Source organism: Notolepis coatsorum, assembly GCF_963971535.1.
Source record: "Notolepis coatsorum genome assembly, chromosome: 13".
In the NCBI taxonomy this organism is placed as follows: Eukaryota; Metazoa; Chordata; class Actinopteri; order Aulopiformes; family Paralepididae; genus Notolepis; species Notolepis coatsorum.
The window spans coordinates 9,140,067-9,158,509 of NC_140177.1; the positions used below are offsets into that span (position 1 = coordinate 9,140,067).

General features: G+C 43.5%; 1 long non-coding RNA gene across 1 annotated transcript in view; it reads right to left on the reverse strand.

The window, feature by feature from the left end:
• Positions 1-567: 567 nt before the first annotated feature.
• Positions 568-18,443, reverse strand: part of LOC311239609 — a 41,995-nt gene continuing 24,119 nt past the window's right edge. The window contains exons 2-3 of the long non-coding RNA XR_014620436.1: positions 3,530-3,663; positions 568-905 (exon numbers count right to left, since the gene is read on the reverse strand). This is a non-coding gene — a long non-coding RNA (uncharacterized lncRNA). The remainder of the gene's footprint in view (positions 906-3,529; positions 3,664-18,443) is intronic.

The window sequence follows — 18,443 nt, forward strand, 5'->3', positions numbered from 1 at the left end:
GAAGCTCTTCCCACATTGGTCACATTGGCTTCTCTCCTGTATGAATACGCTGGTGTTTCTTTAAGTGTCCAGACTCTCTGAAGCTCTTCCCACACTGGTCACAGTGGTAGGGCTTCTCTCCTGTATGAATACGCTGGTGTTTCTTTAAGTTACCAAAGTCTTTAAAGCTCTTCCCACACTGGTCACAAGGATAGAACTTCGCTCCTGTATGAATGTTCTGGTGTTTCTTTAAGTTACTAAAGTCTCTGAAGCTCTTCCCACACTGGTCACAGTGGTAGGGCTTCTCTCCTGTATGAATACGCTGGTGTTCCTTTAAGGTTCCAGAGCGACTGAAGCTCTTCCCACACTTGTCACAGGGATAGATCTTCTCTCCTGTATGAATGTTCTGGTGTTTCTTTAAGTTACTAAAGTCTCTGAAGCTCTTCCCACACTGGTCACAGTGGTAGGGCTTCTCTCCTGTATGAATACGCTGGTGTTCCTTTAAGGTTCCAGAGCGACTGAAGCCTTCCCCACACTGGTCACAGTGGTAGGGCTTCTCTCCTGTATGAATACGCTGGTGTGTCTTTAAGTGTCCAGACTGACTGAAGTCTTCCCCACATTGGTCACAGTGGTACGGCTTCTCTCCTGTATGAATACGCTGGTGTCTCTTTAAGTGTCCAGAGCGACTGAAGTCTTCCCCACACTGGTCACAGTGGTACGGCTTCTCTCCTGTATGAATACGCTGGTGTGTCTTTAAGTTACTAGACTCACTGAAGCTCTTCCCACAGTGGTAGGGCTTCGCTCCTGTATGAATACGCTGGTGTGTCTTTAAGTCTCCAGAGTCTCTGAAGCTCTTCTCACATTGGTCACAGCAGTGAGGCCTTGACTCAGCCATTATTGTATTTGTTGTTGGGGAACAATTGTATCTGGAATAGAGAGAAACATTACAGTAGATTCACTTTTAAAAATAATCTTAAATTGTTTTAAAATTGTTTTTAACACTGTAAAGTAATTTTTAGTTTGTTTTACACTAATGTAATTTTAGCTATCTTAATTGTTACAGTAGTTTCATTATGCATTGTGTGTACTGACTTTTAATAATTTTGTTTTTGCAATAGTGATTGTTTTTGTATGTTTTTTTTGTGTGTGGACCCCAGGAAGACTAGCTGGTTGCTATCGCACCAGCTAATGGGGATCCCTAATAAAATAAAATCAAATCAAATCAAATAGCAACACCTTCCTTATCCCCACTCAATTACATTTTGTAACAGTACTTGGTTTGTTTAGGCTAAACACTTCCATGAAGTTAGACAGCTAAGAGTTAGTTTAAGTTAGGTCTAGCCAGAAAATGGAACAACAAGACGACGCCAACGATATTGTTGTTGTTGTTGTTGTTGTTGCCAACGACAACAGAGCCAGCAACACTGTTGTGTATTCGAGAGAGGAGCTACTCTGTTTCAAGGATAGAGCCACATAGGAATTTACCTAAAGAAATGAGGATTCGCAGACGGGGCAATAGAGCTGGTGTGACCGTAAAGGAGAGGAAGACCAGGGAGAAGAGAAGATCCAAGCCTTACCTGCCCTCCGTTGTTATGGGTAACGTGCGGGCGCTGGTCAACTAAATAGATGAGCTCTCAGCCCTGGTTAATAACCAGCAGGAATACAGAGAAGCTAGTTTATTGTGCTTCACGGAGTGCTGGCTGAACGACAACATCCCGGACAGCAGCGTGGAACAACAGGGTTCACCGTGATGCGAGCTGACAGGAATAAACAGAGCGGTGTAACCCCGGTCATATCACGGTTAAAGAACGTATATGTTCTCCGGACATTGAGCTGTTGGCCCTGAGCATGAGACCCTATTACCTACCAAGGGAATCTTCACACGTTATCGCAGTCACCGCTTACATCCCACCCAGTGCAGCGGCGGCGCAGGCGTGTGACGTCATCCACTCCACTGTCGCGGGGTTACAGACAAAACACCCCGAGGCATTCATCATTATAAACGGAGACTTCAACCATGTCAGGATATCCAGATCCCTGACCAATTTCACGCAGTATGTCACTTGCAAATCAAGAGACAACAAGACCCTGGACTTACTGTATGCAAATATCAAGGAAGCATACAGCCACACTGCCCTCCCCCCGCTTGGCAGCTCAGATCACAACCTGGTCAGACTTGATCCAATATATAAGCCTGTGATCAAACGACAGCCAGCAACAACTAGGCTTGTCCCACAGTGGTCGGAGGATGTTGAGGAAGAGCTAAGGGAGGGCTTCAGCTCCACAGACTGACCTGTTCCAACGGACCCACGGTGAGGACATCAATGGACTCACCGAATGTAGAACTGATTATATCAGGTTCTGTGAGGAGAGCATCGTACCCACTAAGAAGGTACGCTGCTTTCCTAATAACAAACCCTGGATCAATAGGGACATCAAATACCTCCTGAACAGGAAGAAGAGAGCCTTCATGGCTGGGGACACTGAGGGGGCCAAGATTGTACAGAAGGAGCTCAAAAAAGAACTCAGAGCCGCCAAGCACATCAATAAGGACAAGCTGGAGGGCCAACTACAGGCAAACAACACTAGAGAGGTGTGGGGAGGGGGCAGGAAAATAACAGGCTTCCGACAACAGAGCACGGCCGTGGAGGGGCCCCTTGAACGTGCAAATGAGCTGAACCGGTTTTTCAACCGATTTTACCTGACAAACCCCCCCCACCCATCCGCACCAGTGTGCCCCACCCCCCAACCCCCACTAGCGATGACAGGCGCACCACCCCACCACCGCCACCAGCGATGACAGGCGCACCCCCCCTCCCCCGCTGATTATCACTAATGACCAGGTCCGAAGTTTCTTGGAGTTCACATGAACAAGAATCTGGACTGGTCGGACAACACTGAGGCCCTCTACAGGAAGGGACAGAGTAGGCCGTTCTTCCTGGGAAGGCTCAGGTCGTTCGACGTGTGCAGCCGACTGCTGCCATCGTTCTACCAGTCGGTTGTAGCCAGCGTCCTCTTTTTTGCTGTGGTGTGCTGGGGGGGCAACATCAACTCGAGGGACTCCAGCAAGCTGAACAAGCTGGTGAAGAAGGCTAGCTCAGTAGTGGGTGGTGAGCTGGATAACCTAGAGGTGGTGGCTGACAGGAGGATGAGGAAAAAGCTAGAAGCCATCTTGGAGAACCCCTCTCACCCCCTCTACGAGGAGCGGCCCAGAATGAAGAGCACGTTCAGCCTAAGACTCACGCTAGAGACTCATAACACTGGTCTATCTTGTGTTTGTACCTTTATATTACTATTTTATATTTTATAGTACTTTATTTATTACTTTTTATAGTACTTTATTATTATTATTATATTTTATATTACTATATTGTACTGTACTGTGAATCTATGCTGCTCTGACACCTGAATTTCCCCTAGGGGATCAATAAAGGATTATCTTATCTTACATATATTGAAGAGAAATAAACAACAGATTCAAAATATTAGAAAGCATATTTAGACAGAAAATAAGAGACATGGAAACAATCAAATAAATAATTGTACTTACTGATGTTGTGGTGTCAAAACTCCCCTGGAGCCACAGCCAGCAGAGAAGCCTGTTTACTTTCAAACCAGCTGCAGCCTGAGAACTGGAGTGTGAGGGGCTGTAACACTAAAGATGGCGGCAACGACAAAGAATTGCTGAAAAAACAAAAAAAAAAAATTAATTATTACATCTTTTGAATTAAAAATTTAAGATTTAAATGAGTTTAGGCCTGTCTTAAATACTTCGAAGCCTCGTTCGGTGGGCATGGGATTCGAATGGGAAAATAAAATTCAAATATATATAAAAAGAAAATAAAAAAAAATGTATCTTGCAATGCCAGATACAATGCAACGAACGTCATACGCCTCATTAACTCTGCCTCTCCAGGGCTCTACGCTAACCTTTTTCACTAGGGGCACAGGTGCTCCTAAATGAAAAAATTTAGGAGCACACAAAGAAATTTAGGAGCACCCAAAAATATTTAGGAGCACAGTGAAAATATTTCATTTTTTTTTTTTTTTTTTTTTATGTATGTATATTTGTACTGTGCGTGCAAACGGGAACGGGACACATCTGTGCAATAGCACATACCACCAAAGTCACTGGCCCACTGTGTGCAAACGGGAATGGGACACAGACATTTGAACTATTAATTAAGTGATTAATGCCTACTGTGGCAAAGTTGTAGCCAACAACTAGGCCTAATAAGAAAGGCAGTGACATTGAACAAAAAGGAGACACTGGCTTTACAACCAGGGCCATCAGTAGAGGGGGGAGCTAGTGTTGCTCTTCTAGAAAAATAATCCTTTCAGGGTTGCCTATTGAAATACTGTACACCTCCAGTACAGAAACATTGTTTATGAGTTTGCGTGTCAGGTAGACCATTGATTGACAGTCGATTCTGCCAATTACGACGTCACACTGCTTGCACTCTGGCCGTCTGGCGCTGCAGCTGGACCCATTGCCCACCTCTGCGGTTGATAACGCTAGCCAAGTTAGCTGTACACACATACACAGTGGGCCAGTTGTAGGGGTGTAACAATGCATCGCAATGCATCGATCCTACTTTGCAATATTTACAAAACATGACATTGTTTTCTAACTCTAGCCATGGGAAAATGTTTAGCCAATTCACGTTAAATTTGTATGTCTTCCCTCCGGCTCCAGTGGGTGTAGCTTCGCTAGCTACAGTGGCTACATTGGGTGCTACAGTGGGTGTAGCCTTGCTAGCTTGGCCAACTTCGCTAGCATGCTGGCTAGCGTCAGTATCTTGGTTAACGTTAACGTTAACCATCACCTCTGTAACATGAGCTGGCTCGCCTGACTTCTCATTCTCCGGTATCTTTCTCGCAAAATAAAAGTGAATGGGCTTCGACATGGCTGTATTGTCTGACTCAGACAGTGACGCTGATCGTTACTTTCAGTTTCCAGTCACGTGACCACAGGAAACTCTACTGTGATTGGAACGTTTATGCGGCTGTGAACTGTGGGACTTGTAGTTTAACGATTCTCGTAGCGGAGAAAAAAAAGGACAAATGAGGCTGTACTCTGCACTCGCCGGCCCCACTCGCACGCCGTGTGAGTACTTGATTTTGCAGGTTCGCACACATATTTTTAGGGGCATATGCGAGCAATATGGTCGCACTGTAGAGCCCTGCTCTCTTTGTCAACTACAACAAGCAATGCCTTTGTTATTTAAGATGAGGTCGGACTCGGCACTGACAGATTCAACTTCAACTTACTTTATTTTCCTTTCGGAACTTCATTTGTGCAGTGGTTAAAATACAAACATACAGTCACAATACATACACTCACTACCAGCGTTTCCGTTAGCCGGTAATTACCGGTTTTTGACCGGCAAAATATGTTGAAGTCCGAATATTTAAATATCTCCGGTCATAATGTCCGGTGAAAATAATTTCTCTAAGCACAATTTTATTATTTGAATTGTATTAAAATAGGCTCAAATTAAATAGCCTATGCGATGAACAAAACAATCATTACATGTTGCTTCACGCTGATAAAGCGCGGATGGCGCCGCTCGGATGTGAATCTTTTTTTCTTTCTTTTTTTGAGCCTGTCTGTCTGCCCACCACAGAGACCGCTGATGCCGTGGTGAAAGAAAACAGAAACAGAAATGTCGAGCGTTCAGGCCCGAGTGGAAAGTTTAATTCTCCTGGCTGAGGTGCGACATTATATCCACATTTTCCAGTTCACTGATCCAGCCAGGGTTACCAGTGACACAGTTCATTCTGGAACCTCAGATCCCCGCTGATCATGAGGTTCTACAGTATCGCGTTGGATCCATACACGTATCGATTTTTTCGAATGGTGATCAGGAATTGGAATATACCAGTTGGATACCATCTGATGTCAGGTAAGGACTCTATGTTATCAGTGTTAGGATAATCAGAGTAAGTTTGATGAAGTTATAAGCTGTTTTGTGAAATGTCTTCTTGTTTCGGTTTCACTAAAAGTCCGAGAGGAAATCAACAGGGCGATTATCCGCGCGCGGCCGTAATGTGCTTGCGTGCACGTATAATATTGATCATCTAGCGTTTATTTGAAAACGATTCATAAAAAGGCCGACGAATATCAACGTTGTGGAATATTCCACTAAAAGACTATTTTCATAGAATGCTCCAGAAAGAGCTGTTTTTTATCTGAAAACGGGGGCTTTTCTAACTGCTCTGAAACGGCAACGACGCGATAAACAGCCTTGACAGCACCGACTGGAAAATAGTCTTTGATAATGCGATGGGCAGATTAGACACATATTAGCACAATTAGCCATAATTTAAAACATAGATTAGGCGATATTAACGTTAACATTGGCGCCGATGGTGGCATTCAGCCGGTAAAAAGGAAAACCAGGCTGACCGGCATTTCTCGAATATGTCCGGGGATAGAAATCTTGCAGGACATCCAGACCGGCACGAATATGTTCTAACGGAAACGCTGCTCACTACTATAAAAACACAAGCTTCGTTAAAACAGTAAAAAGACCACCATATAAAAAAAACACCAACTACATTAAAACTACAGTACTTAAAGCTAGGGCTGGGCGATAAACGATAACGATCGCGATAAATTATTTCCTCGAAATAAACATGAAACGTGGTCGCAAAGTTTCGATATATCGATTTTCCAAGCTTGGCTCCGTTCAGCCTCGGCTCAGCACACTCACTAACAACAACCAACCTTACGTGATGACGTGCTACGCACAACAGCTAACAACCAATCAGTGAAGGAGATGGCCGAGAGCGACGGAGACCCGGAAGGAGACCCAGAGCGGTCAACAACAAGGCTTGCTAGGCTAATTAGCTTGCACGGCGTTGTTTTATATATTTACGTGCCGAGTATGTGTGTGTGGTGAATTCTGAGGCCACGTTTATAGTAGTGGGGGTATACAGTGGAAGTCGTTTCAATATATTGTGGCGGAAGAGAGTATTTTAGTGTGATATTTAGCACATTGTCATGGAATACACCGCGTAGAAGCAACAGGCTGGCTAGGTTAACTAGCTTGCACGGCACTGTTTTATATATTTACGTGCCGAGTATGTGTGTGTTTTGAATTCTGAGGCCACGTTTATAGTAGTGTGGGAGTGGACGTCGTTTCAATATATTGTGGCGGAAGAGAGTATTTTAGTGTCATATTTATTGTCATGAGATACTCCGCTTGTCGGCTAACTGCTAACGTACGAGGACTGATGACGACATCAACTCGACTTGAGACATTCGCAGCATAAGCATATTAGAAGTTAAAGGGGAACTATCTTATAAATGGCCTTTTTGAGTGTTTAGCATTGTTTCCTAGCTATGTGAACTTATATTAATATGATCTATGTCTCAAAATTCTCATATTGGCGCATTCTTCCAATTCTCCTCTCACAATATTCACCCTCACTGAACTGAGTTGTTTGAAAATGTGCCTATATGTGATGTCATATAGTCACTGCTGCATGTTAATGTTCAGGCGACGACGATGCTGCGCAGTGGTTTAGGAGCCCAGGCTCAAAACAGCTCGAGATCTTGAGGTAGAAAAATGCTGTTTTTGAGGACTTGATTAGAAATACAAAACAATGAATAAAAAAAATATATATATTACAGAGGTGTTCCATAGACTCACAGGAATTGTGTAAAAGTGCCCAAATAGTGAAAGAAATAGTAAAATAGTTCCCCTTTAATTAAACTTGACAGACATTATATCGACGATAATTATCGATATCGAATTATATGAAAATAATTTTATAATTTTATCGCAATAACGTTTTTGGTCATATCGCCCAGCCCTACTTAAAGCATATATTAAAATCCATGTGGAGCAGTTCTATGTGTAAATAAATAATAGTAGTACAGGTGATATATGTCCATCAGGTGGAAGGGGGAGTCTATTTTAAGTAGGGATGCATGATAATTATCGGGCTGATATCAGCAATTATGACGTCATCCAGATAAACCTGATAATATTATTGATACGCTGTGACCTGCTGGGGCAGCGGACTGAGAGCAGTGGACACAACCAGGCTGGATAAGCTGGTCAGGAAGGCCAGCAGCGTGGTTGGGGTGGAGCTGGACTCTCTAGCGAGGGTAGCGGAGAGGAGGAGCCTCGCCAAGGTCCAGGCCATCAGGGAAAACCCCACCCACCCACTATACACAGACTTGGCTGACAGGAGGAGCATGTTCAGTGCTAGGCTCACACTACCCAAATCAGCACTGAACGGCACAGGAAGTCCTTCATTCCAACAGCCATCAAACTATATAATGCATCACTGTGCCTCACTGTATCACTGAGCACAGAGCGGCAGCTCAATAGGGGCAGGAGGCCGCGACTAGCGGCCTCCAGGCTCCACAACAGGGGGCAGCGACGGCTGCCAGACATAGATCTAGGACTTATTGGAACCCAAGGAGGACAATACACTACCTGAAGCATACTGCACATTGTGACACTGTGAATATATATTTCATATTTCATTTAGTTAGATTTAAATTATAATTATATTGACCAAATTGTTTACCCCATGCTCAGTATATTCTTACTGTATTTATTTCTGTATATTTTATTTCATTTCATTTTATCCTATTTTACTCTACTCTTATCCTAGGCAACTTGATTTGATTTGTGTTATTATTCTAATTTGTGACCCGTCCTGTCTAAATGTTTAAATGTTGAGCGATTTGCAGTGTCAAATTCCCTACGGGATAAATAAACGTATTTCTATTCTATTCTATTCTAGCTCCGATAATATATAATACATTTTAAGTAGGGATGCACGATAATTATCGGGCCGATATCAGCAATTATGACGTCATCCCGATAAAGCCGATAACATTATTGATAGCTCCGATAATATATAATAATATATATTAGGGCTGGGCGATATGGCCAAAAACGTTATCGCAATAAAATTATAACATTCTTTTCATATAACTCGATATCGATAATTATCGTCGATATAATGTCTGTCAAGTTTAATTAACTTCTTATGCCCGGCGCCGATGGACGGGCTATTAATAGACTTGTTTTGCTGCTGCGAATGTCTCGAGTTGATGTCGTCATCAGTCCGCGCACGTTAGCAGTTAGCCAGAGCGAGCAGTGTATCCCATGACTATGTACTAAATATGACCCTAAAATACTCCGTTCCGCCCCAATACATTGCAACAACGTCCACCGTATACCCCACACTACTCTAACCGTGGCATCAGAATTCACGCCACACACCCACTCGGCACAAACTATAAAATAGCGCCGTGCAAGCTAATTATCCTAGCCAGCCTTGTTTACTACTTGAGTCCTACCTCTCTACCCAGAGGTCTCCTTCCGCTGTCGGCCATCTCCTTCACTGATTGGTTGTTAGTGCGTGTGCTCATATCCAAGCTTGGAAAATCGATATATCAAAACTTTGCGACCACGTTTCATGTTTATTTCGAGGAAATAATTTATCGCGATAGTTATCGTTATCGTTTTATCGCCCAGCCCTAATATATATATATTATTTGGAAAAATAAATAGTCACTTTATTTGAAGAGTCAAAACTGTTCTCTTGGCTTTGTTTTGTTCATAGTAGTAACGCTCATGTCATGATAAATCTGGTTAGGTCAAAACTACAGGAATATACATTAAAAAGATTTTTTTATAATACAATAAATATATATATTATCGGTTATCGGTATCGACCTTGAGGAGCAGAAAGTTATCGGTATCGAAATCGGGGTCAAAAAAATCTATATCGTGCACCCCTAATTTTAAGTAGTCCAAAAGTCCTTGGGGGGGGGGGGGCAGTCCGGCCTCCACCAGACCTAGGTGTTCAGCAGTCTGATGGAGGTTGGCACGAAGCTACCTAAGCCCCTTTTGTTCAGTGATGAAGCTCTGTATCGACGGCCTGAGGGCATTAGTTTGTAATGGGTGTGAAGGGTGTGTGTTGTCCTCAACTATTTAGGAGGCCTTCTTTACTGTCCGTTTCTTGTGGATGCTGCTGAGTGGCTCCTGGTCCTTCCCAATGATCTTACCGCTGATTCATGGAAAGTTCGGACCACAAAGCGAGACCCTGACACTGGTAACGTCGAACCGTCCGACTACATGCCAGCTGGATCAGTTACCCTCCGCACTCCTCCAGACCATAGCACCGGACATCCTCCCATTCCTAACGGCAACCATCAACTCCTCACTCACCTCGGGGGTGGTCCCCACCTCCCTAAAACAAGCCAGAGTCACGCTGCTCATAAAAAACAACCTGAACCCCACCGTCATAGGCAACTATCGTCCTGTCTCTCTTCTCTCCTTCCTTTCTAAAACACTTGAACGTGCTGTATCCAACCAACTTACTGCTTATCTCTTACAGAATGACCTCCTAGACCATAATCAGTCTGGCTTCAGGACTAGTCACTCCACAGAAACGGCCCTCATTGCGGTCACAGAGGCACTTCACTTAGCAAAAGCGAAGGGCCTCTCCTCTGTCCTGATTATCCTAGATCTATCTGCAGCCTTCGACACACTCAATCATCAGATCCTCCTCGCGGCCCTCGCAGGAATGGGAGTGGTTGGCTCTGCGCTGACATGGCTGACATCATACCTCAATGATCGCTCCTACCAAGTGTCATGGAGAGGGATCCTGTCGGCCACCCGCCCCCTGCGGACGGGTGTCCCCCAGGGCTTAGTCCTAGGACCCCTTCTCTTCTCCCTCTACACTAAATCACTGGGTAACATTATCACGTCTCATGGCTTCTCGTATCATTGTTATGCCGATGAAACTCAACTCTTCCTCTCCTTCCCTCCCTCAGATATCCACGTCTCCGAGCGGATCTCGGCCCGTCTGTCTGACATCTCCGCCTGGATGACGACCAACCACCTCAAACTAGAAGCAAAACAGAACTGCTCCACCTGCGGCCAAATCCTCCCCCCTGACCCACCTTTCCATCACAGTGGAGAATGCAGCTGTGACTAGGGATGCACCCATATGAAAATGTGCCGCCGATACGATAGTTCAACTAACACAATCGGCCGATACCGATACTTGTGGCCAAAAAATTATTTATAATTTTTTTTTTTTATGAAACTACTGTATATTTGTATGTCTCTAAATGTTTTGATTAATTGAAAATCGAGGACCCTTATGTAAAAAAGCCCAAAGTCTTTTTCTGGTCTTTATCCTCCAGTCCACTGTTGTTGTATTGAGCTGTACTGTATTGTACCCATTCTGCAATCTGTTAATAAAGTGTTCAATCAATCAATCAGACAAATGTATAGAAAAGCTTTTATTATAACGATATAACAAAAGATTATATTATTGTTTATGAAAATGTTTTAGCCCTATGCTAGACTATTATTTTAGGCATGGCAACAAATGAAATAATAATAAAATGAATAAATAAAATATTAAATAAAATAGGCTACACGTCTCTCTTTTTGTGTTACAAATTGTGCTCACCGATATGAACATAGGCCTCTTTACTTACTTCAAGTAAGTCATACAATACTCACTGGCTTTCATAACCTAACAGACTAACTTGTCTTGCTCAAGATTTGTTTATGAGTTTTAATAAGAGAGCACTATCTATCTCAACCAAAGCAATGCAGGTAGACTGCAACAGAACAATTTTGATTGACAGTCGATTCTGCCAATTACGTCACACCGCTTGCACCCGCCTCTGCTGTTCTTACCACCAATCGGCAAGCGCTTATTTGTTTTTTACTTCCGGGAAGTCCGCCATTGATTTACACGAGAGAATCAATAACAAACATAACGTAGCTAATAACGTTAGCTCCCCGCCGGCCACGAGTAGACTACCAGCGCTCCGCAAGAGTACCAAGCGAGGCATGATGATTTTACTGCAACGAATGTTATAATAAAAGCTTTTCTATACATTTGTCTGATTGAAAACTTTATTAACAGATTGCAGAATGGGTACAATTCAGTACGGGCTCTGAGCAAAGGAAGGAACTGAGATATGAATGACCAACAACAATGCTATATGGTCGGGTAAATATGCTGATGTTATTGAACGTGTAACTATAACGTTAATGCCACAAAACGAATGCCTTTGTTAATCATAAGTAACTTTGATGCAGTAGCGTGTGTGTGTGTGGGGGCGGGGTTGTGCAGGTCGCTTGACTGAAACTTGTTTAAAAGTTTGAACGTGTGGACCAGATTGACACGACACAAATTGACGGATATTTATCGGCCACTGCCATCGGCAAATTTGAGCTTATCGGCCGATACCGATACCCGACCGATATATCGGTGCACCCCTAGCTGTGACCGCGTCCCCGACCGCCAAGAACCTTGGTGTCGTCCTCGACAACCAGTTGAACTTCTCTGCTCACATCGCAGCGACAACCAGAACCTGCAGATTCCTCCTGAGCAACGTCAGAAGGATCCGCCCCTTCCTGACAAAAGAAGCCACCCAACTCCTCGTCCAATCAACAGTCATCTCCCGCCTCGACTACTGCAACGCACCGCTTGCTGGCCTCCTGGCCACTGCCACCAAGCCTCTTCAACTCATTCAGAACGCAGAGGCCCGCCTCATCTCAAACCTACCGAAGTCGGCCCATGTCACCCCACTTCTTAGGGACCTGCACTGGCTCCCCATTGCGGCACGAATCCGCTTCAAGGCCCTCGACTAGAGCCATATGAAATCCGCGTTCACGGAATCGTGGACGGAATCACGGAATTTACCAATAAAAATGGAATCAACTGCAAAACGTGGAATATTGCAGAATTTGGCCTAATCTGGACTGAAATTCCGTTTTTGGGTGGAACGTTTGTTGCAAAGCAAACATGACCGGGGAGGCGGGGACCGCTGCGTGTTACACACAACACAGCGGTGACCAAGCAATAAGCCCTAAATTCAGAGCAGAGCAGTATCCTATGACTTATATGCTTCAGTCGATAAGGTGTTTTGCAAATTCTGTCAACATACCGTGGGGACTGGACCCGCAAAAACACGTGCGAAGATCACTTCAAAAGCCATGTCGGGAACAAGGACTGTGCTTCCCAAAACACACCAGCTCTCTACCGATGATCTCTGGTGATCACAATAGATACAGCTAGAGGGCGAGGCTAATCACTGACACTACAGCTTCTTGCTAAATCTGGTGCATCCATCTATTTGCAAATTATTGTCAGTAGGCCTACACACTGTCCTTTATAAATGAAATAAACTAAAGGTGCATAAATTATGCATTACTATATTCCATCACAATAGAATAGATATAGCTAGGCTACTGACAGTGATAAAAGTAGCTAGCTGTATCTTGTTTACACTTGAAATGTGTATTTTTATTTTGTCACAATATTATTTGAAGCATATTGTGTAAAATTGAACTGTATTTCTGAGTTGCAGCTAGAGCTGCTGCGGTATTGTTGTTTTCCTTACCGCACAAATTTGTGAAATATTTCCTACCACCGCGGTTATTACCGCACGCACACACACAAAACATTTAAAAAAAAGTTTTAATGCATTTTTTTTTTTTTAGTAGTAGTAGTAGTAGTAGTCTACTCTTTATAGCATATAGCCTGCCTCTAGTCTAAATGTCTATCTTTAGAGGATGACTTTGCAGCATGAATATTGTTTGGGATTCGGCAAGCACGCATTCGTTATTGAAAGTGAAACACGGATTAGAAGTTTCCCCTCTGGTCGTGCGCCGTTCACTCGGTGTCGCGGGCAGGGGTGGTTACCCCCCCGACCCTTTCTTATTATTATTATTATAAAATTACTACTTTATAATAAAGGCATTCTTTTTGTGGCATTAACGTTATATAGTTACACGTTCAATAACATCAGCGTATTTACCGGACCATAGCAAGGCAAGCAATACTCAATTCATATCTCAGTTCCTTTCTTTGCTCAGAGCGTGCTGAGTTGTCCCATTCTGCGGTCTGTTAATAAAGTTTTCAATCAGACAAGTGTATAGAACGAAGGGCTTTTATTATAACATTCGTTGCAGACAGTAAAATCATTATGTCTCGTTTAGTACTCCTGAGGAGCGATGGTAGTCCACTCCGGCGGGGAGCTAAAGCTAACGTTATTAACCGTGTTGTGATGAGCTCTGATCAATGGCTGACATTCAGGACGTAAAAAACTAATACACGCTTGCCGATTGGTGGTAACACACTGCAGGACGCTCCAACGTGTGACGCGTCTCTCTTCTGACCAATCAGTGGTCAGCAATGTTTCACGTGACTTTTCTGGTACCCAATAGGGTCGCTTGGAACCTCGATAGAGGAGTAGGGTATATCTGCAGAGCCGCAAGCCCAACGAGAGGAGGGTACTTTATTATTATTAGAGCTGGGCCGTTAACGGCGTTAACGTGCTGCGTTAACGCTATACTAGTATCGCGCGATAATATAATTAACGCATTAATCTAAAAAAAAAAAAAAAAAAAGCAGATGCTCTTTTTCAGGAACGCCCTGCTTCACATTCACACAGTTCCATTCACACCTGGGAGCTGCCCAGTACAACCACAGTTGACACCATTGGCCACTGAGCAACTCCACTGGAGCAGTTGATTCAAGCCATGTCACATAGTTCAAGTTTGAAATGATTCTTTCTGTTTTGCTCCTGAGAGTGCTAGATACTGTACTGTACTGGTAATATTATTTATTTGTGTTAACTTCTGAATAAAACAACTTATTAAACACAAGTACATCTTATTGAACATTATTTTGATATTGCATTACCAATTATCATAGCAAAACAGCTTTTTCAAACAGTCTGTAATGCATTTTGGAAACGGGAGATGGGCTCATGGTGTAATGGGCCACCTGGCCTGAGAAACATAAGGAGGAAAGAAAAAGTAAGGACTTACTTCTGGTCATTATTTGGGTAGAACACACATATTTTTGAGCCATTTTAAATCTAGATTAAATCAAGGATTGCAGATAGATTAATCTAGATTAAAAAAATGAATCTATGCCAACCTCTAATTATTATTATAAAAAACAGCTGTGATGCGGTATTCAGGCTACTCTTGCGGTGGGCGTAATGCGGTAATCGCGGCAGCTCTAGTTGCAGCACTTAAAAACATTAAATGGACTGTTATATCTTATTAAATTGTGGACATTTATTCATTCCCACTTATTAGACACTATTTCTGATGGTAAAATGGGCGTAAAAGGCAAAATACAGAATTCTGAAATATTAAACGGCCTCGACCTAGGCATAAAAAAATATATTCTTTGGTTCCTGTTGGTTGTCAGTTAAGGCCATGGGTAGGTAGGGAATTTTGAATGTTTTTTCCCACGGCGACTATGGATAGGGAATTTATTTATTCAATTAAAATGTCCACGACAACATGGATGCATGTACTCTGCCAGCATGTTTAATATCCATAATACTAAAGGTTTGACTAAGATTTTTATGAAACTTTATTGTAAAGAAATAATAAATAAAATTATTTTAGGCCCTAGCATACCGTGCGGCAAAGGGAACCGCTCCCGCCTACCTCCGGTCAATGGTCTCTAACTACACACCATCAAGACCCCTACGCTCTGCATCTTCTGGCCGCCTCAGACCTACTCCTATCCGAGCTCCGAGAGAAGTCGCCTATTCTCAGTCCTTGCCCCACAATGGTGGAATGAACTAGGGCTGGGCGATATAACGTTTTTTTTTTTTTTGTGACTCGTCTTTCTTGCCTGCAACTTAACACTTTGACTGCCGGAAAACGCTTAAAAGCGTCATTCCCGGCCATGCTCAAGTTGCCGAGGACGCTTTACAGCGTCTTTAATATCAATATTTCAAAAATCTGGGATCGGATTCATATTTCCCCTCCGCTGGCCTGAGATCCACCAGGAGGACCCACTGAGCTCTCTGGCGGTTCAGGAGCGCCATCTGGTGGCCGATCGGCGCAATCGCTTAACAGGAAGTGCAGTAGAGGTTGTGCTGGTCGGCCGTATTACTTCCGGGCACTCGCTATAGGTCCCGGGACTCGATCTCGACACACTACATAGCGATCGATTGCCAATAACTCGATAAACAACATGATTTGGACGTATATACCATTATACAAGCTGGAGATGGACCGGGTAAATCGACATCCCATAATGGTAAAATTTCTACTCTACGATGATCGCCCAACGGCGCGCGGAGACTGGGGTGAGTTTTAGCGTGTAAAATTACCGTCTTCGATACTAACTGCTATTATCAACATTTGACCCACATTAGATGATTGGTATAACGCTGCCCACGGAATTATAAACGCCCCCTAGCCCATCCGGTCAACATCAGATGACGTGTAGTAACTTCTAGAAGTACGTCTAGTTGGAATTTTTTATATCGCGCCGATTGCCATAAAACTGTATTGCATCATCAATATAATGCATTTGGGGCTATAGATCACGTTCTGGAGAAAGCTGCAGAAAGAGATGAAAACATACTTATACATTAGACCATACTTTACTATGAATATGTAAATGAAAAAGTTTAACGTTGCTACACAATGAACAATAGGGCTGCAACGATTAGTCGACATAATCGACGTCGAAAAATCATCGACGAGATATTGTTGCGTCGATTAGTCATTAAAAACAATAACAATAACAATTAATAATAAGTAACTGCAATGCGCAAATGTTCATTTGTAACTGCAATGCACTACAGGAACTGCTGGGGGCAGTATAGTTTCCATTGTCTGACTGCAGTGCATTATTCTGGTACAAAACGGCGCAGCCTGCAGGTAAGAACTTCACTGCAGAAGAAAGAATGAACGATGGCGGAAGGGAGAGAGAAAGACAGAGGAGATGAGATGGCGGAAGGGAGAGAGAAAGACGGAGGAGATGAATTAAAAAAAGCAAGACCGAGGGCATCAAAGGTGTGGGAATTCTTTACAGATGACAAACCGAAGAAAACTGTTAAATGCCGATTATGCAAGGTGGAATTGGCATTTCACAGCAGCACCACGGCGATGCACGAACATCTAAAACGAAAGCACCCCGGAGCCACGGTGACGTCGTCGGAACATGGGTAAGTTCTAGAGTAGTTAGCCATAGTATTGTATTTTTTACGTTGGAAAACAGAACGTCTCATGGATATGGATATAATGCTTGCTATGCGAACTCTATTGCTGAGGCTTATAGAGGCTGCGCTGCTGCTGTATGTTGTAAGTAACGTTAAACAGCGCCATGCTTAGTAGTTAGTACAGGTGAGGTTACAGCGTTGCTGGCGCTGCTTCACTTTTAGTTTCGTTTGTTATGCCGACCAACCGGATACGGAAATACCTCACGTATATATCTGTAGTCACTCTGTCTGTAGTCCACAAAATAATATCCCTTAAGCGATAACTCCCTCTAGTGGGAAAACATAGATATTGCATCTCAATATTATTAATTCTAGCCTAGGTATATATAAGGCTGACTATAATTAATAAAAATAAACTGATAGTCTGATACTATAGCCTACAAATTCTGATGATAATTAATACAGCTTTCTGTTTTTTTTGTTCTTTTTCTATTGTAGGGCAAAGCAAACACGTGTGGATGAGTTTGTCCTGAAGAGAGGCTCATGCACCCCTCAAATGGCTGGAGTCTTCACAGAGAGCATCCTCACCATGCTTGTTAAAGACATGAGACCATTATCGATGGTTGAAGATGAGGGCTTTAAGCAGATGGTCACCACATTCCATTCAGGTTACACCTTACCTTCCAGAACTCATTTTACAAAGCTCATGGAGAGAAAGTATGAAGATACTTTTGCTAAGGTTAAAATTGCTCTTAAAGCAAACAAGAACAAGATTGCCCTGACAACTGATGCCTGGACCAGTGTTGCGACAGAGGCATATCTTGGCATCACCTGTCACTTTATAAGTGATGACTGGAAGCTCAATAGCTTCTGCCTCACAACCATGCCACTCGAAGAACGGCACACTGGGACCAACATTGCTACATGGATTGAGCAGGCTGTGGAAAGGTTTGAGATCCCTCCAAGCAAGCTTGTGGCGGTTGTTCATGACAATGGCGCCAATGTCCTGCTGGCTGCTGGCATCTTGGAGAAAAAACATGGATGGGTGTCCATCTGCTGCGCAGGCCACACATTACAGTTGGTGATCAATCATGCACTGAAACAGCCTCTGATTAGTAAAGCACTAGGAGCAGCGAGGTGTCTCGTCGAGCACTTTAAAAGGAGTGAACTGGCTTCAAGCAAGCTGAAAATAAAGCAGAAACAGATGGGCACCCCGGGAACACAAACTTATCCAAGATGTCTCTACCAGGTGGAACAGCACCTATTACATGGTGACTCGCCTGCTGGAACAGAGATGGCCACTGACTGCGACTCTGTCTGACCCGGCAGTAACACAGAGAGGGAAACAATACCTGGACCTCAAGCCTGAGCAGTGGACCCTGCTAGATGAACTGGCCAAAGCTCTCCAAGCTTTTGAATGTGCCACTGTCTACCTGAGTGGTGAAAACTATGTGACCGTCTCCGCCCTGCCTCCTCTAGT